A 20,878-nucleotide genomic window follows, 5' to 3' on the forward strand; every position below is an offset into this window, starting at 1 on the left:
CTTTAGTTCAGATAATAAAGAGATTGAGATTGCCTGTGTTGTTTGGTTGAACCACTGAAGAACAAAGGGTGCTTCCAGGACTCTTTCCACTTCTGGTGGCCCCGGGCATCCCATGGCTTGTGGTGGCATAATTTCACAGTCTCTGTCATCACCTGGTGTTCTGCTCTCTTGCATGTATCCAAGTTTATCTCTTCCTGTGCTTGCTTCGGCAGCACATATACTAAAATTAGAACGATACAGAGAAGATTAGCATGGCCCCTGCGCAAAGATGACATGCAAATTCGTGAAGCGTTCCATATTTAAAAACAAAAACAAATTTCTCTCTTCTTACAAGAATACCAGTTATATTGGATCAGGCCTAGAATAATGACCCTATCTTAACTTTACTAGGTCTATAAGATCTTATTTTCAAATAAGGTCACATTCACAGGTAGGGTGGAGGTTAGGATTTAAAAAAAAATCTTTTTAAAATACAAAATTCACTGTAAGTCACCAAATATGGTAATGTAAAATTTATACTAAGGAGGGGGAGAAAATTGAAACTTGAGTGTGTGTCACAAAAGTATGAAAACTTTGCTTGGTAGAAGATAATACCAAACAAAATGACTTAAAATTATTCTTTTTGAAAGACCTCTGGCTTAAATATTTTTGTAATTTTTTTCAGGTTTATAATAAAAAGCATGGTGAATTAATTTATCCATTAATTTTATGCATATATATTGAAAAGTATAGCAAGTTCAACTTTTATCAAAAATAAAATTTTATATATAATATGTTAATTTATAAGTAATTTGTTATGACAATCTTACTGATTTTAATGTATAAAATGCCATATCTTTAGAAATTATTAATGCTATAAATATATGCATTTAATTAAAAGTTGTAATATTAATAGCCCTGATTATCTTTGATTAAGAATTTCTGTTTCATTCTTTTACTTTGTGATAAACTCTGGAGAATTAATTAAAATATTTAATTATGACTTAACATCATTACCACTAAATCTGTTTACAAAGTTTTCTGTATTGCAAATTAAAAAAAAAGGGTGGGAGGTGTTATCTGTGTTGATGGCATTCACATTCACTTTTTGTGTCTCTAATAAGATAAAAAATATTTTAAGTATGACTTCAAATTAAGATTTCAGAGAATCAATTCTAGACTCTTAGTTTAAACAAGAGTAAATAATTGTTTCTAAAAATGGCACAGGGTCACCAAACTATAAGGAGCTGGATAGTAAATAGTTTAGGCTTTGTCAGATCGCCTCTGGCAACTGCTCAGTTCTGTTTTTAGAGTAGTAAAGAAGGCATAGACAGTATGTAAATGAATTAGAATGGCTTTAATAAAACTTTATTTACAAAACCATATGTTAGACTAAATTTGTGCTATAGGTCATAGTTTGCCAACTCTTGGCTTAAAGTGTTAATCTAAATTTTGGATGATCAAAATTTTATGTGTTTATCAACAAGGATTGAGCAAGTAAGTTGCATCACTTAGGAATGCGTTTGGCTAAAAGTAACAATACCCAATGGACGCAGACAATGGGCTGAGGGTGAGGGCATGATTGGGAGGTTGGGGGGACAATGGGGGGCATAAAGACATAATCAAAGAAAAAAAATAAAAGTAACAATACCTAACCAACAGTAGCTTATATATTTAGGGATATACGGGGTGGGTAAAAGTAGGTTTACAGTTGCACTGTGACATTCTTTTGATTGAATAAAGCTGTTGTAATAATCAAAACCTACATGTCTTTTCCATATCAGCAACTGTAAACCTACTTTTGCCCATCCTGTATATCTCTCAGTGCTGTGAGACACCCAAGGTCTTTCTGATCTTGCAGTCCCCTTGCTTAGTATTTGGGCTTTTCCTCACTCTAGAACAGCGGTTCTCAACCTGTGGGCCGCAACTCCTTTGGGGGTCGAACGACCCTTTCACAGGGGTCGCCTAAGACCATCGGAAAACACATGTATAATTACATACTGTTTTTGTGATTAATCACTATGCTTTAATTATGTTCAATTTGTAACAATGAAAATACATCCTGCATATCAGATATTTACATTACGATTCATAACAGTAGCAAAATTACAGTTATGAAGTAGCAACGAAAATAATTTTATGGTTGGGGGTCACCAAACATGAGGAACTGTATTTAAGGGTCGCGGCATTAGGAAGGTTGAGAACCACTGCTCTAGAACCTCATGGTTGTAGACTTTCTGCTGCAGCTCCATATTTTTAAGGCTACAAGACTGAGCAAAGAAGGGTAGCACCACATATGCCTGCCCTCTTTTTATCATTGATTGAAAAGCTGCCCTAGAACTTCTCTGCGGACTTGCTCCTGCCAGCCAATTCCTCTTAGTCTTCTCAAGCCTGAAAAAAAAGTGACATCCAGAACAATAGTGAAAACTGTTGAATGTAAATTTTTCTATTCTTGTTGGCTTTCTAGGGAAACAAATATTCAAAGATAAAAGAAGGCACAAATATACTAAGACAGTTTTATCTCAGACTCATTATCCTTTAAAAGAGAAAACAATTTTTTTCTTGAGTTTACCTCATTCTCTTTTAAACTTTGACTGCTATAAACTTATGTTTAGTCCCAAATAATGGAAAACAAATTATTAGTAGTTTAGGAAGAGTGAAATTTTGTTTGATAAGAATTCAATCATTATCTTTGTTATCAGTGTCTATACCAGTGATGGTGAACCTATGACACTCGAACTCATTTTTTTGGTTGATTTTTCTTTGTTAAATGGCATTTAAATATATAAAATAAATATCAAAAATATAAGTCTTTGTTTTACTATGGTTGCAAATATCAAAAAATTTCTATATGTGACACGGCACCAGAGTTAAGTTAGGGTTTTTCAAAATGCTTGACACGCCGAGCTCAAAAGGTTCGCCATCACTGGTCTATACCTCAGAGATGAGTGGTAAATATTCCATTTTCTAGTGAGAGAAGCTAAATTGAGTGGAGGTTACATGACTTGACAGGAATCACTTGTGATATATTTCTAAGTGATGTCTCATTACCAGTTGAGTCTGCAGCTGTTTGCATCTGAAGGCATCGGCATTATAAACCCTTTTTTCAAGTTTGTTTCAGGAGGACTCATTTGAACAATTAGCACATTTTATACTTGTGAAAATGAGGTGTGTTTTCTCATCTTCATTACACCACTATTAATATATATTTCAAATGGTCAGTAAATACAAGCTTTTTTTTTTTTTTTAAAAACAAGACAGCTTCTGTATATTAAATTCAGGACTATTTAAAGTTTCATTTCTCAAGCATGCCTTCCCCCGCCCCGTGTGTATGTGTGTGAAATGTTGCCTGCTATTTTTTAAGCTTTTAACTTCTCTAGATGAGCAGTTTTTTTCCTTTAATAGGAAAGATTCCCTAAATACCCCCCCCAAATATATTAATGGAAATAAAATGTTAGCTTATTTTGCAGTTGTGCAAACACTTCACTTTTTGTTCTAAAGGGTTTTTAGTGAAGTATATTGATTTTTTGTGAATGTGACAGCATATGAAGCTGTCAGGTTTATTCTTTTCCAGAAATTTCAGAAACCTTTACTTTTAAAGAATGAATGCATTCTGGTCAGCCAGGTCTCATTTAACTGGTTAAGGGAGGTTTGCATGGATTCAGGGCCTAAGAAACAGAACATTCTCCTTACCAAATTTTGTGAATGTTTTTCCCATAAAATTCTAACTTTAGTTTCTTCTCCCCGCAGTTGGATATGTAAAAATTGTTTTCATAAAGCATCTGAAATCTTGAAGTTGCTAATGTATCACATACTTTTTTCCATTTTATCAGTACTTGGTCAACTACAGCCTGTGGGTCAGATCCAGATCACACTTCTTTCTGTAAACAAAATTTCAGTGCCACAAATACCTGCCCATTCTGACTACAGTGACAGAAGTAAGAAGTTGCCACAGAGACTGCATAACTTACTGACCCCTGCCCTGTTGATGTAATCTATGGCAGTCTTAGGCACTTGGCATTTATAAACACTTTCCTTGCTTTGCTTATCTTTTCTCTCCTATTTCTGCCAGTAATGCTTTGTAATTACTGACCAATGTGATCCTCTAAGTCAAGCATGTCAAACTCGTGGTCCACGGGAAGCATGTGACCCACAACAAATATTTCTGTGGCCCAGCCAATATAATGGTATGTAAGAAACATTTTAATAAAACTTCGTAACTGAATTGTTACAATATCCTGTTATACATAATCTATACATAGAAAAGCCTAAGCAACTGGCCTACTGTTCAACCATCTGACTGGTAGCTATGATTAGCACTGACCACAACGGGGCAGACGCTCAACACAGGAGCTGCCGAGCTTCTGTGACTTGGCAGCTGCGGTTCTAGGGTGATGCACACGGAACCAGAGAGGAGGGAGCCCAATTCTGGGGCACATCACCTGAGAACTGCCCTCTAGCAAACTGGGACCCCTCGGGGGATGTCAGAGAGCTGGTTTCAGCCTGATCCCTGCAGGCCAGGCCAAAGGACTCCACCAGTGCATGGAGCCTCTAGTTATTAATAACGAACTACAGCATACACTAATGACCGATCACTGTAATTGTATTGTATTCATTTCCCTTATGCACCTGTGCACCATTTCTCTCCACTAATGCTAGCAGCGAATATTTTAGCAGCCAATTGCCACGTCATTAGTCTTGGACTGACTTGTTTGGTGTGCGCAACAGGAAATACTTTGCTTTTGGAGAACAAGAAAAATAGGTTTATTTGCATTATGCTCATTAATTTGTGCAATTATTCAGTGTTTGGTAAGTTAATGTTCAAGAAAAAAATATTAATTCTTATTAAAATATTCTATTATTTTATGTTAAGGATTACTCATTTATTTCAGCCTTTTGTATTCAGCATGTCTCGATCAAAATAAACCTATATTTCTATGAAAATTGAAGCTTTTGGGTTTTTTTGCAGCCCACATAAACTTAAACTTTGTTTATTTGGCCCATGTTAGCCTTTGAGTTTGACATGCTTGCTCTAAGGGGAATAAAAAGTTAATGACACGTAGTCAATGATTGAGAGCTAAAGCCCCTCTATACTCCCATTTCCTATCTTATGTCAGTATTCTGATATATGTGATAATTTTTAAAGTACAGTAAATTTAAACTCTTTGTACATTTTTTTTGAACACAAGATAAGTTACTAATTTCTTTGGTGGTCATCTGGTCTAGCGCTTCCCTACATAGTCCCTGGACCAGTTGATACATTCTAATCCTAATGATTAAGTACAGACCCCTGACTTCCTACAGTACCTCTGCCTTTACCAGTTGGGATCTGAGTAGCCACATTTTTGAAAAGTACCCTAGCTATTTCTGATAACCTGCCTGCTCTTAGAATTGCCAAGTCAAATCATATTTTATATACACAGTAATGAGGGATCATTGAAGTGGCACAGAGGGGACTGGAATGCTGGATCCATTCAGAACTTTTTTACTTCACTAGGCTTGCTCTATCATCACCGCAGGGATCCACTCACAGTTGTAAGTTATTTTAAAGAATCCCCAAGAAAGATAAATTTCTGTAAGGCCTTTAAAGGAATGGTGTTGGAAAAAAGGATTGAAATTCTCTTTATCTCTTCGTTTCAGATTGGCCTGATCCAGTGATTTTCAACTAGTGTGTCATAAGAATTTTTAAAACATGCAATACCTGACTATTTAGTCAAGGGTACTGACCCTTTTTCCCTTAGATTGACAAATAGAAAAATGAAAACAGGCACTACAACAATAGTTGTCCAATATGAATGAATCAATATTATACTTATTTTTTTGTCAGAGCGACAGCATATATATTTTTTGGTGTGCTGCAGAATTTTAGTAATTAGCTTATGATAAAGGTTGAAAGTTTCTGGCCTAATCACTATCATTAGACTTTATCTTTTTTTTCTATGTGCCCCCTTTTATGCAGATCCTCTTTATTCTTGATAGAGCCAAAGCTCCCTCTCTGTCCCCATCCCCATCTTGTTTCAGCAGTTTCTGATTGCTCTAGCCAAAATCTTTTTCCTCAGACTATCGCATTTATGTGGCACTAAACTATATATTATCAAATATTTCTATCTTTTTAAAATGGTGGTAAGAAAGGTCATTTTAAATGTCTCAAATTCTTTAAAGACAAAAGCCACGTTATGCTCCTATGTATCTCCTACAGTATCCCGAACAGTATTCCATAGTTGGCAAACACTCATAAAAATCTGTGATTATTTCTCTAGAATTGCTGTAGGATTATTTGAAAAACCTGATCTATTCCTTGATTATTGTCTACTAGGGCCTGGAAACAGGAGAAAGTGAAAGTGTTACATGGGAAAATGTCCAATAAAGTGGACAAAGGCTACCTGTTAGGATTTGTAGGTCAACTTTGAATATCAACTTCTTCAGATTTGGCAATGAGGGCCATTGATTTTAGAAGGAAAAAGCATGCTAGTGCCATTATTTAGAGTAATTATATTTTAAAATAATTCCTAATTCTATGTGTATACAAGCTGTCTTTAATGTAGTGACATTTTTGGATAAAGCTGGTGGTTACTACAATTTGGGAGCACTTCTTTAATGGAATGTCCTTGTGGTTTCCCTTAGCACCTATAAAATACATCCCTCAAAAATTCACCATTCTGCCTATTCCCCCAAATTACGCATGGTAATGAGCATATTTTACGGCTCTCCCACTGACAGATTAGTTCTCCTTCTGAGCTCTTATGAGTGTTTTCACTTCCTCTTATTCTTATTTTAACATTTCTTCAAAGACTGTTTTTGTTTCTGTGCTATATTGTATTTATGACTCTGAATACACAGGACTTTTCAGCAACTGGGGAATCCTCCAAAAAATCTATGCTTTCAACATGAATAGTCCAGTTTCATTTGGCACGTATTATTGACAGAGGTGCTCTATCCTCTTTATAGCTTGCTGTGTTGCAGATGGTCGCTATAGCATTTACGACTCCTCAGGGAGTGCATAAGTACATGTGCACAAATAAAAAATGGCTTATTAGTGTAAGCCTCTTTCTTGTGTTCTTATTGATGGGGTTCCCCAAAACAGATAAGAATTTCTAAACTTGAAACTCAGTTTTCAGATTTTTAGCTAACATTTTATTTGTATTTATGTATTTACTTAACTGCCATCTCTTTTTCTTAAAGGCAAGCTTGGAGGGTGGGATCAGATATTATTTTGCCATATTTGCTGCTTTCTTTATTCCTTCTTTTTTTCTTTTTTTAGCAGGAGCATGGACATCTGAGACATTTTGAGTATGTAGACAGGGCTTTTAAAGAAAGGAATGGCTGTTCTCTTTTATCAACCATGCAGACTTAGAAACAGACTTTAAAGGAAAACAGAGGCATATGTGTTCTCACTGTGTATTATTGTTGCGCCCCCTCACATAGCTGTGAGGATTTGTCAGCAGTTTGTTTTGACTCACTATACCAAGGTGGGGGTGGTTTTCTGTGTTTTTGTAAGTTAACTAGTGTGGGATGTCAGTAATCTCAACTTTACCATTTTGATTGGCCTTGATCCATCCTTTTCCCAGGCCATATTTTAGTACTAAAACTTGCTTTAAAATGTTTGGCAAATAGTTGTTCTCTTTCTATAACTTTGGAGGTTGAAACAATCCTTAAGATATACAGGATGGGGCAAAAATAGGTTTTCTTTTTAAAGCTGTTCATATGGAAAATAATACAATAATTAATAAGTAATAATACAAGAGTAAACTCACAACTGTAAACCTACTTTTGCCCCACCCTGTATACTCTTTTAATTCCACATTGTCTCTGTGGTATGTTCATGGTATTTCTGTAAACTAATTTTGGAACCTCCTTGAATTATTCTTTTTAATTTATCTTGATAGCTCATCTTACATAATAAAATTCAATTTAATTCATTATGGTAAGATTGGGGACTCTCCTAAGTTCATGTTTCATTTTTTGAGAGTTGGTTTTAGACACAGACAACCATGATAGATTGTTTTGATCAGGGATGGAGGAAGATGTTGGTAGCATCTGAAACAGAGTACAGGGCTCCTGGACTTGATGGAATGGATCTTCTGATTTTAGAAACCATTAACAAAGAAAAGGTGGCCTAGCAGATCTGTCTTGACACGTTTACTCTTTCCTAGGAGAAATGGCACTCCAGGGAGTTGTGCAGCATGGTGGTCCTAGTACATCTTTGACATGGTATTAAGGTTGGGAAATAAAGCTTATATATATGAGACACAAGAAGGCAAACAGTGTTTTCCTTTAGTCACTCAAGGTAACCAATACATTTAAAGACCAGTGTGGCTATCTTATGTTGCTGATAATTTTCTATTATGTAACAGTTCTTTATTTACTTTATTTATGTGGATTAAAATTATTTATTTATGTGAGATTAAAATTAAAACAGCTCTTTATGTGGGATTAAAATAACTAGAATTCTTGTAGCATTTTCAGTACTTGACATTTAAGAGACAGATGGCAAGTAAACAAGGAGAGAGAAAGACTTTATTTGCCATATTACAATCTCAAACTACTGTAAAGAATTTTAATTAGATGTTATTTTAGGAAGTTTCCAATTCACTGCAGGTCATTGAAGCTTGGACACAGCAGAATGTACACCACGTATTTTAATATGTCAACAATCTATTGCATGTGGTTGAAAGTTCATCTGGAACTAGAGGTTATATTTTTAAGAACGTGAAAATTTTTCTAGGTCCCAGTGTGCCTTAGAGTAAAACTCTTTTTCTACTTAACTTTACATAATACCGTTTTAAATTTCTAATGGGAGTTCAGAATCAAGTTCATTTAGTTTGAACATTTAAAAATTTCTTCGGGTATCTCATCACCTTTTTTAGTAAGTTTTCATGTTCATTTTTCTTCATGGTGATTATGATTATTTTTAATTTCCCACAGCTCTACTGGAGATTTTCTTCACTGTGAAAAAGTAGTCGTTAACATAATTCAAAATTCAGTCTTCAATTTTCACAAATAATTTTTGTGAAATGTGACTTCCTTTTTTCAGATTGAAGCTAGTTTTTAAAACTATTTGGTATAGGAAAATAAATTCTTATATAAAGATATCTTAGGTTATTCTTTGTAGAAGTACATATTTCTCTTCATCTGTACAAATAATATGAAGATAATAGAAAAAACATTTGTTTCTTACCATTAAAATAAAAATAAAGAGCCTTGAAACATGTCTGGTACTGATAGTTCATGTAGGATAACAAGTGATACACAAAAGGCAGACTCTCCTTCAGTTGCAAAATATTACGCAGTTGTATAACTCACCAGCTCAGGGCACAGCATGCTTTCATGGTTTATTTGGTGAATAAAGTAAGTTTCTCATGAAAGGTCCAATAGATGATTTTTCTCTCAAGATTATAGCATTTATGGAGACTATAGTCTCTTGTGATATGGTCATAGTAAAGTTAAAATTGTAAGGCGATTTTCTTTAATTGGGACAAACTTAGAGAAGATAACATAATTTTGAAAAAGACCTGCACGCATTATGTGTAATGATTTTTAACATGAGTGAGTCCTTTTTTGTTTCCTTCTCATTTTCATTTGTAATGAACTTACATAGTTAATGTGCTAAAATTGGTTTTAAATACAACATGATATCAATATTATGTAGCTCATTCCTCTTCCCCCATTTACCTGTATTAATTTTCTGGTTTCTCTTTATTGCTAGAAATATATTTGTGTTTCCTTTAGCTCTTTTATTGGTTTAAATAGCATTTAGCATTGTTTTATTGGAAAAATACCAACTACTGTGTACAACTATGTAAGAAGCAGTTCCTTGGATTCTGAGTAAAAGCCCTAGAAAATTACCATCAGGAAATCTGTTTTACTATTGTATTACGGAGTTTTAAAAACTGTTTCTCCAAATGAAATCAATAGGGTAAAAGAAGTGTAGAGTCCTGATATTCTTACTTAAGCTAGATTTTCTCTATATAGTCTGTTTTTTTATTATCAAAATTTATCCCAAACCTTAAACATAAACATAAACATTTTCTCTTTATTTAAGTATACAGGGAGGATATTTTAATTGATAAAGTTTTTAAAGATGTAGAGTTAAAGATTTCCTTTGCTGTAAGAAAAAATATTAGTAACAAAACAGTGGGCTATTTAATGGATAATTTGAGAAAGTCAGTTTATTCTGGATCTGGTAATCTTAAGATCTAGATAAAGTAGTAACTTTAAGGTGTTTTTTTTTTTTTATTAAAGATTTTACTTATCAAGTTCTAAGTCCTTTGGGACATTGGTCTTTAGTGATTGTGTAACTGTTTCAGAGAAAACTGAATATTCATTTTAAAAGTTATGCTGCTTCAAGATTTTTAAAAAAGCTGTATCTCTAAATTGTTCATTATTGATTTCAGTAGATTTAAAAGAGAAGCATATTAGGCTTTTGAAATTTCCATGAATAATAAAAATGTTTGAATTCTAAGGGAAATGCCTTGGAATCTGAGTCTTACTTTATTTCAAATCAGAGTTAAACTCAAGCATTTATACTTACAATACCCCTGGATACTGAAAAAAAAAAAATCTTAATAGCATTTCTTATTCAGAAAATGAAACTGATTTCAAGCAGAAGGAAAATATCCTACTGAGTATCTGTAAGTCAAATGAGTTGTAAAAAAAGTAAAAATCACTTATTTTTATTTTACAGTCATTTTATCTTAAAGTCTTTTTGTCTTTAGTAGTTTTAACTGGTCATAAAAATTAATAAGTCCTTTTGTCCCAGAGAAAGGTATTTGGTCTGCTTTCACTCTTCTGCTTGAAGTAAGACGCTGACATCTCTCTATAGCCATCAACTGAACGAGTTATAGTTTTTATTTTCTGGCCTCAAAATCTATCCTCATTATATAAGACCATATGGTTGAAATGAATGGAAATTGTGATGGCAATAACCTTGAGAAATAACACGACGAAAAGCACTATTTATTCATATGAATGGTTTATCACTTGTATTTCTCCATTATCTGCCTTTCTAACCCCATCTCAAGACAGTTTTCCTCAGGTATTTGTGCTCCAAGGCATTCATCCAGGCATTTAACATTTTTTTAGTTTTTCAGGCTTTCAGGACCTCCACATAAGCCACAGCTTCATCTGCCTGGTAATTTTTTCCGCTATCTAACTCTTGCTCATCCTTCAGATCGTAGCTTAAATGTCAGCTCCTGAGAGAGGCCTTCCTTGACCGATCACTCTGTATTATTCTGCACGTTATTATCTCTCAGGGTGCTCTGTTCTCTTCTTTCCAGAACCTGTCATAATTCATAAAATTTTCTTTCTTCACCATTTTCTCCCTAGTGCCTACTCCAGTTTCTACACATAGTAGGTACTCAGTAACTATGTATTAAAGGAACAATGGATGAATGTATACTAATCTCAAGATACATGCTATTTAAGGAGCACCATAAAATTAGGCAGGTGTGATTGAATCTCTAAACACAGGAGTTATTGTTGGTTTGTTTTTGTTTTCTTTCTGGGGATGGAAGAAAAAATTTAATAATTATTAAGCCATAGAAATTTAATTCAGTTGAGCATGTCAATCTTATATGATATTTCTTTTAATCAGCTGAGGATTGTTTTCATGTAACATTTTAGAAAGAGTGAAAAAGGCCTTGTAGCCATGTGCATTACTCTTTGGCCTGCTTATCCATAATTAGAACCATTATCTAGTATGTTTTAGCGTAGAACTAAATACCATAGAACCATCAGAACTGCAGTGAAACCACTTTCCACATATTATTTGTTGTACTTTGCTGCTTAAATTTAGCATATTTAAAAGTTTTACTGAGACACATGAAATTGGAACCTACTGCATCTATGATATATCGCTTCTTAATGCCAATTGAGTAGTTTCTTGGTGGTAACTCTTAAGTAAATGAACATAATATTATGAATATATTATATATAGAGGTCTTTGATAAATAGCTTTCATTCTAAAACAAGTGAATAATATTTAGTTATTACTGTATACTTTCTTGAAGGAATTGCCATTCTTTATATTACTAATTATATCATGCCAGATTATTTTTATAACAGTTTTTAGTGGTTCCTTTTTTCCAGTTGTATCAACCTGAAACTGCTTTGATTAGCTTTCTGGCTTCACCCTACTTTTGGAACCAGATTTTCTACCTCCATCCATTACTCAATATTCCATACTACAGTATTCCCTCCTTATTGCTTTATTTGGTTCCCATAATTTGAAATAATTAAAAAATACCATATTTCTCTCTTGCTTACTTTTCAAGAACATTGAAACTTCAGCCTCATTTGTCTAATTTCAATTCCTGGATTGAGCCAAGGTCTTTTTCCACCTTGTTGCCTCTTCAGATTACTTCCCCTTCCTGAAAAGCTCTTCCCGACACTTCACATTTTTAAGCCAAGGACAAAGATCTAAGTGTATCTATCACCTCCTTAGATGGGTCTGCTTTGACCACTAAAATAGCTTGTCTCAGTTAATATTATCAACTAGAGGCCCGATGCATGAAATTTGTGCAAGGGTAGGCCTTCCTCCCCCAGCTACCGACTTCGCGGCCCTGGCTGCAGGCTTCTTGACCCCACCCCCTGCCTGCACCCGCCTTGGCCTGGCACTGCTTGCATCTCCCGCCACACATCCCTGGTTCCCCAGAGACCCTCACACCCCCCGATCAATCGCCCCACAGAGGGTGGCCTGGGACTCCCTCTGCGGGGTGATCGTGGGGCAGTGGCAGGTACCCCCCCCCCCCAATTGCGTCACACCCACCACCTTGGCTGGCCTGGCTCCATTGTCATAGCGTGGTTGTCCTGACGGTCGTTCTGCTATTTGGCTGTTCGGTTGATTTGCACATTACACTTTTATTATTATAGATGTTTGCTGATGGTTTCTTCTTTTTCCCATTTATGTCACCTGTCTTTTAAGATACAAATGAAGTGCATACTCTTTAAGCATTTTTTTGAACAATTGAGGGTTGGCACTTTAGTTTTTTTAGCTTTTACTATTTGTCAGAAAACTCTAGTTGGTAGTATAAAAACAGTTCTATCTTGGTTCTTCGATGTCCTGTATCTGGTTAGGGAACCCTCAGAGTCCTCAGGACTCAAGTGAGGGTCAGGGAAGACTTCCAGTGGAAATTACAGATGAGCTGATGCTAGAGGGTTGAGTAGCAGTATTAGATATAGGCAGGGCAAGGAGTCATGGAAGACATTTTAAAGGTATGAAACTTAACTCACCTAGCTCAGGAATATGTGAAAGCTTATTGTGTTGGGGTTCTGTGGATTTGGGCATCTCAGCAGGATGGAAATTTAGGGATTTCTCTTTCCTTATTATACTTTTCTCTTCCGCTCTCTGACTTTTCAACTATGAGCATGGTTATGTTTCTGATGGGGGATGGGATGGGGACTTATTTAAAAAATAATAAGAAAGGAAATCACTTTGGTAGAGTACCACCCCATTTCGTATTTAAATAACAAAGTTTTACATTTTGGATCTTTCAAATGAACCCATTAGCAGTTCATTTTGAAGTTTGGTTCTACTGCCTTGTATTTTAAGTGCTTCACTACTTTTAGCTTTGTACTAGACCATGTACCCACCTGCAGGGGGGCACTCAACACCTGAAAGAGTCGATTTGGTGATTTTTTTATTTATTGTGCCCTAATTACAATTGTAGTAGACTTGCTTCACATTAGACTCATGAGATAAGCAGTTGATTCCATGCAAGTATGTGCCTCACTTTGTACCCTAAAATGTCTTTGTCTCTGAAAATATATGATCAAATAATTTAATCTTAGACTGCAGGGTTGTTTTGTTTTTTGTTTTGTTTTTGTTTTGTTTTTTAACAAACTGTTAGAAACAGATAAGGTTTTTTAAAAGAAGAAATATGTAGTTCTCATCTGTCTCTGTCTCCCACAACAAAATATGATTGATCTTACTTGTCATTATATGATGTTTCCTACGATTGATCCCATATCAAGGTTGCCAACACTTTTCCTAGTACAAGAAAAACATTCAGATCTTTGTATTGCTGACTCAGGGGAAAGTATTAATCTACAGAGGAAAGGGCTTTGATAGGAAATGTTGCTTCCTTTAGGAAATGAAGTACAAGATCTAAATGTCTATCACATAAATAAGGGACAACCTTATTAGGCAATTTTGGAACATGCTATAGAATAGCTTTGTTAGTACACTTGGCCTTTATGACTCTCAGAGATTTTTACGGTGGGATTTTTACGGTTGTTTTGATGTTGACAGCAATGCATTATGGAGGAGGGATAGAAAGTACAGATTAGAACTCTGCATTATTACTCTTTTATTTGTTCCTTAACATCTAGATCAGTAGAATTTAATAAGTGTTCATTTGTTCCATTGACAATGGAGTCAAGTGAAATACACCTGATTGTGGGGGTTCTCGGGTTTACAAGCCTGCTGACTAATCTATATATATAAAAGGCTAAGTGATCGACCATCTGTCTGACCGTCCGACCAACCGACCTGCTGGTACATATGACGCGCACTGGGAATTTAAAAATAAATGTTGACTCGTGCATGCATGATACATATAAAGCTCTCGCTGGCGCCAATCACACGCATGTGTTTCCATCTGTCATTGTCCATCATGAATTTGGTTGTTTTTGTTGACATTCTGAAGCTGAAAGAAAGCCGCATCATCAACAGAATATGTCTGAAGACCAAATATTGGCACAATATACCTCTGAAGCCAAAAGAAGCTGGGGTCCCCATCCGACACTGGCCTCCCATTTAAATTAATTCAAAGACAGTTATCTGTGATGCCAGCATTTGTGGTGACTATTAATAAATCACAAGGACAAACTCTAGACAGAATAGGAATATTCCTACCTGAACCCATTTCAGACATGGTCAGTTATAAGTTGCTTTCTTTTGAGTTCGAACAGCATGTGATGTTAAAGTTGTAAATATTTCGTCATAAGGGAAATTAGTCAAGCATTCGTGTTTTTACTCTTAATGTGGTATACAGGGAGATATTAGAATAACTGTAATCAATTTATCAGTCATTGTTTTTATCAGTGTTATTTTTATATCATGTTTTTGTTTTTATATCATGTTTTTATTGCTTTTATATCATGTCTTTGTTGTTATGTTATTGTTTATTAATCAATTTATAAATTTTTTTCATATATATTTTACTAAATTTTTTTTGTATTTCTTCTATTAGAGAGAAAGGGCGAATAGCAATATTAAAATATTTCTTCTAATTTCCCTTCAGTGTGCACAAATCCATGCACCAGGCCACTAGTTATATATAAAATGAGATATTTCTTTACATTGACAGTATTTGAAGATAGCACTTTATATACAATTAGTGGCCCAGTGCACGAAATTCATGCATGGGGGGGTGTCCCTCAGCCTGGCCTGCACCATCTCCAATCGGGACCCCTCGGGGGATGTCCGACTGCCGGCAGTTGGACATCCCTCTCGCAATCTGGGACCACTGGCTCCTTAACCGCTCATCTGCCTGCCTGATCACCCCTAACCACTTTGCCTGCCAGCCTGATCCCCCTAACTTCTCTCCCCTGCCAGCCTGATCACCCCTAACTGCCTCTGCCTTGGCCCTGCCACCATGGCTTTGTCCGAAGGACATCTGGAAGGTCTCCCAGAAGGTCTCCCAGTCTATTTAGCATATTACCCTTTTATTAGGATAGATAGAGGCCTGGTGCATGGGCGGGGGCTGACTGGTCTGCCCTGAAGGGGGTCCTAGATCAGGGTGGGGGCCTCCAGTGGGGGGCGTGGCCAGCCTGGGTGAGAGGCTGAGGACCGTTTGGGGTGTGGCCGGCCTGGGCAAGGGGCCAATGGTCATTTGCAGGCTGGCCACACACCCTTTGGGATGGGGGTCTCGCTGGGGGGCGTGGCTGGCCTGAGTGAGGGTCCGAGGACCGTTTGCAGGCTGGCCATGCCCTTTTTGGGGTGGGGTTGTCCGCTGGAGGGCGTGGCCAGACTGGACAAGGGGCCAAGGGCCGTTTGCAGGCTGGTCACACCCCATTGGGGTGAGGGTCCCCACTGGGGGGTGTGGCTGGCCTGGGCGAGGGGCTGAGGGCTGTTTGGGGGTGGTTTGCAGGCTGGCCAAGCCCCTGGCTTTGTCCAGAGGACATTGGAAGGTCTCCCGGTCTAATTAGCATATTACTCTTTTATTAGTATAGATTATTAGGACGGTTTTAAATTAAATTTGCAGCAATAATAAATGATTTACACTTTTTACAATGGCTTAACATAGCAGGAATTTCTCTTGCAGAGGCATAATCATTTAGAAATGTGAACAAATGCTTCCAAAATTATACTAATGCATCTTAAAAAATTTTTAGCGATATGCTAGACTAAGTGGTGGAACTTTTAAATTAAAATAAATGCCAATTACCTTGAAAGGATTTTTTAAAAAAAATTTTGGTTCATCCTAAAGATAACTAGGAGAATTGTGACTTGGCTCAGCGATAGGAGTTCTGATATCAGGTCTTATTCCAGTAGAATTGGAGGAAAAAAAGATAGAAAACTCTTATTTAGAGGAGTACTTTCATATCATAAAGATGGCTGCAATTTTGTGTGTAGAAGTTGATCTTCTGCCTTCACTGTGAGAAAACAACTATATAAACAGTATTTATTACATTTATTTTACCGGTGTGTTCCATACTGAAATGTTTATCACATATAATAAAAACCTAATAGTAAGTTGTTCAAGCGGGAGTTTGATCGGGAATTTGACAGCTCGCTATGATGTGGTGCACTGACCACCAGGGGGCGGGGCTGCTGCCCGGCTCTCAGGCACTGAGGGAGTGGGGCGGGGGGGCCTGGCCCCAATTGATCATCCTGCAGGCGGGATGGTGGAGCAGGTGAGAGGGCGGCGCCAGGCCATGGCAGGGTGCCAGGCGGGGCTGCGAGGCTGGGGGCGCGAGCTGGGGCTGAGAAGCTGGGGGTGTGAGCTGGGGCCCTATCCCCACAAGCCACCCTGAGGGACCGGGATTCTAGTTTTATCATAAACTGTAAAAACAGATTGGAAAAGTAACCTTTATTTTCTAAAGGAGTCCTATTTCATGAGTTTTATAAAAATGGTATTTTAAAATGTTATTTTATCATTACATTAGAGGTTATTATAATGTCTCTTTAGCCCTCACTACATGGGAGATAGAAGATTACAAAAATGATTGTTGCTTAAATTGTTTTTTATTTTCAGGAGGACTGTAACTGTAAAAGAATTGCAACAAGTTGTACATGTTAAGTTTTTAGTGGCAGAGAAGTTGCCTAGAAGCTTCTGTTCCATTGTGGTCGAAATGTTTTCTCACCTTCTTGAACTCCCTCATTACTGCTGATGTAGGTAATAATAACTTGAAATGTGCTTAGAGAAAGTGTAAAATTTTCTTTTCCTTTTCTGGACCAAGGGCTAAGGTACCATAGATGTGCTCATTATTTCAAAAAGCAAATAGGTTGTATTCAAATATGTACATTTATTTATTAAAATACTTCAATTTATATCCTATCTAATAAAAGAGAAACATGGTAATTAGTGTACAACTGCTACCCTTCCCATTGGCTAATCAGGGCAATATGCAAATTAACTGCCAGCCAAGATGGCAGCCGGCAGCCGGGCAGCTGGAAGCAAACATGAGGCTTGCTTGCTTCAATGACGGAGGACTCCAACGTTCCCCGCCTGCCGCTGCCGGCCTCTGAGCTGCAACTCAAAGCAACTGTGTTACAAATATAGAAGCTAAACAAAACCCCAGAAATCTGCTTTAGTCCCGGGCTGAAGCCAGCAGAATCGCAACATTGTTTCAAATACAGAAGGTAAACAAAGGCCAGAAACCTGCTTTCAGCAGCGGAGGCCTAAGAGCTGGAGCCAAGCCTGAGAGCTAAAGCTGGCCCAGAATAAAAAAGAAAAAGAAAAAAAGGAGCGGTTGGGAGCTTCCATCACCCGCCAGCCTGAAAACAACCCTCAGCCCCTCACCCAGACTGGCTAGGCACCCCAGTGGGGACCCCCACCCTGAAGGGTGTGTGACCAGCTGCAAATAGCCATCATCCCCTCACCCAGGCTGGCCAGGCACCCCAGTGGGGACCCCCACCCTCATCCAGGACACCCTTCAGGGCAAACCAGCCAGCCCCCACCTGTGCACCAGGCTTCTATCCTATATAGTAAAAGGTTAATATGCCTCCCAGCACCGGGATCAGCGGAGCCGCGAGGCCTCCCGGCACCGGGATCAGCGTGACAGGGGGCAGCACCCAAACCCCCTGATTGCCCTGCGGCTCTGTGTGTGACAGGGGGTGGGGCCACAACCTCCCTATCCATCCTGCTCTGTTCGTGACAGGGGAAGGCACCCCAACCCCCCCTGATCAGCCCTGCTCTGTGCCTGATACGGGGGAGCTCCCCAACCTCTGATCGCCCTGTGGCTCTGTGTGTGACAGGGGGCGGTGCCCCAACCCCCTGATCGGCCCTGCTCTGTGTGTGACGGGTAGAGCCATAACCTACCCATCGGCCCTGCACTGAGTGTGACAGTGGGGGTGCCCCAACCCCCTGATTGGCCCTGCTCTGTGGGTGATAGAGGGCGACGCCCCAACCGCCCTCCACGGGCCCTGCTCTGTGTGTGATGGGGTAGAGCCATAACCTCCCCATTGGCCCTGCCCTGAGTGTGACAGGGTTCGGTGCCCCAACCCCCTGATCCACCCTGCTCTGTGTGTGACAGGGGGCGGTGCCCCAACTCCCCTATCGGCCCTACTCTGTGAGTGACAGGGGGGAGCTCCCCAACCCCCTGATGGGCCCTGCTCTGTGGGTGATAGAGGGCGACGCCCCAACCGCCCTCCATGGGCCCTGCTCTGTGTGTGATGGGGTAGAGCCATAACCTCCCCATTGGCCCTGCCCTGAGTGTGACAGGGTGCGGTGCCCCAACCCCCTGATCCGCCCTGCTCTGTGTGTGACAGGGGGCGGTACCCCAACTCCCCTATCGGTCCTACTCTGTGAGTGACAGGGGGGAGCTCCCCAACCCCCTGATGGGCCCTGCTCTGTGCGTGACAGGGGGGAGCTCCCCAACCCCCTGATTGACCCTGCTCTGTGCGTGACAGGGGGTGGTGCCACAACCTGCCCATCGACCCTGCCTTGAGTGTGACAGGGGGCGGTGCCCCAACCCCCCAATCGGCCCTGCTCTGAGCCCGACCAGGAGCTGCACCTAGGGATTGGGAATGCCCTCTGCCACCCAGGAGCAGGCCTAAGCCAGCAGGTCGTTATCTCCCGAGGGGTCCCAGACTGTGAGAGGGCACAGGCCGGGCTGAGGGACACCCCCTTCCCCCCGAGTGCACAAATTTTTGTGCACCGGGCCTCTAGTTTTAAATATAATCATGTCTGTCTTGTAAATTTATCACTCAAAGAAAAGTGGAGAGTATTTTGCCCCAGGATCAAGCGTAATATTATTTAAACTTACTGAAGCATATTTATTTATTTTCTATACTAATTAAAAGTTTGAGGCTGAAATGGGAAAAATATTTATTTTTGTGTTAGTTTTTTAAAATGTTTAGTATTTTCTATAATCCTACTTTATTTCTATTTTTTGTTTTGAATCTTCACCTGAGAATATTTTTCCATTGATTTTAGAGAGAGTAGGATAGGGAAAGACAGAGACAAACATTGATGTGAGAGAAACACATCGATTGGTTGCCTCCTGCACACACCCTGACCAGGGCTGGGGCTGGGGTGGAGCCTACAACTGAGGTACTTGCCCTTGACCAGAATCAAACCCTGGGCCCTTTGGTCTGCAGGTCGGTTCTCTATCCACTGAGCCAAACCAGCTAGGGCTATATAATATCATTTTTAATGTTGCATGGCTCTATCTTAATATTTTCTCCTTTAAGGAAAGATGGTCTAATTTGGCTTAATTCACTCAGTGAAACTTCATTTAATATGTAACAAAAATAACCTTGTAGTTTTCATTGCCATCTTTATTAGAGGTTGCTAAGTGTCCTCCAAAACTCATTTTGCTTCTTTCTTATCATGAGATCAACCTTCATTTTTATCGACCCATAGTAAAGAGTATTTCCTGGGCTTGCATGGGCTGATGTGGCCCTGTGAGTAAGTCCTGACTAATTGGATGTGAGTAGAAGTGAGGTGTGCAACTTCTAGATTATGCCCTTAAAGGGAGGTCAGACGCCCTTCTTTCCCCCTTTTTCCTGCTCCCTGTTGTCTAGAATGTGAGGATGTTTTGAACCATCTTAGGTCACATGGAGAAGAGTGATGGAGTAGGAATGCAAAGGAGAAGACTTGGTCATTGACCATCATGTCATAGACTAGAGCTGCTACACTTTTAGATGAGAGGGAAATAAACATCATAGTAAACCACTATTATTCTGTCAGCCAAAGCTACATGCTAAAATCCACCACTGTCTTAAAAGTATTCACTTTTTCCGCTGCATTGTTTTGAGATTTAAGTTTGAAATTTGCATAATAAATGAAGCCATGGCCATGTAAATAAAGCTTTATTAACTATACCTTGCTTAGTTCAAAGCAAACACTGAGTTCTTGCTAATGAGGCCCTTTAATATTATATTGTTGTGATTTATATTATGTTGTTATTCTGTTTTAAAACATTATGTGACTGTCCCTAACTCTGTTGGCTCTTATGACGTATCTAGGGTTAATCAGGTTATTATCTATTAATAGTCCAGATTTCCTTAGTTTGTAGTGTTTGTGCCTGATTTACTATACTTTCCTTATTTTATCTGTATCCCCCACATCTTTCTCTTCCCTTTCTACATTTGGGCAGTGTCTGGGGAAGCAGCTCCGTCTGGCCTGTTCTCCAGAGCTACAGGACCTTAATAGAGCCCAGGTGCCTGGCATTGCTCCTGAACACACACACTGGTGAAATTCAGTTCCTTGCTTGGAGAGTTTGTGGGCTT

At 38.7% G+C, this 20,878-nt stretch overlaps 1 protein-coding gene and 1 non-coding gene across 9 annotated transcripts in view; both read left to right on the forward strand.

Annotated features, from left to right (window-relative positions):
- CBLB (Cbl proto-oncogene B) overlaps nucleotides 1-20,878 on the forward strand; it is a 247,443-nt gene that overhangs the window by 29,026 nt on the left and 197,539 nt on the right. The window lies entirely within an intron of this gene.
- LOC132232024 (U6 spliceosomal RNA) lies at nucleotides 197-303 on the forward strand. The gene has a single exon (XR_009452188.1). It is a non-coding gene; the product is annotated as a U6 spliceosomal RNA (small nuclear RNA).

This window comes from Myotis daubentonii, chromosome 3 (genome assembly GCF_963259705.1).
Source record: "Myotis daubentonii chromosome 3, mMyoDau2.1, whole genome shotgun sequence".
NCBI lineage: Eukaryota > Metazoa > Chordata > Mammalia > Chiroptera > Vespertilionidae > Myotis > Myotis daubentonii.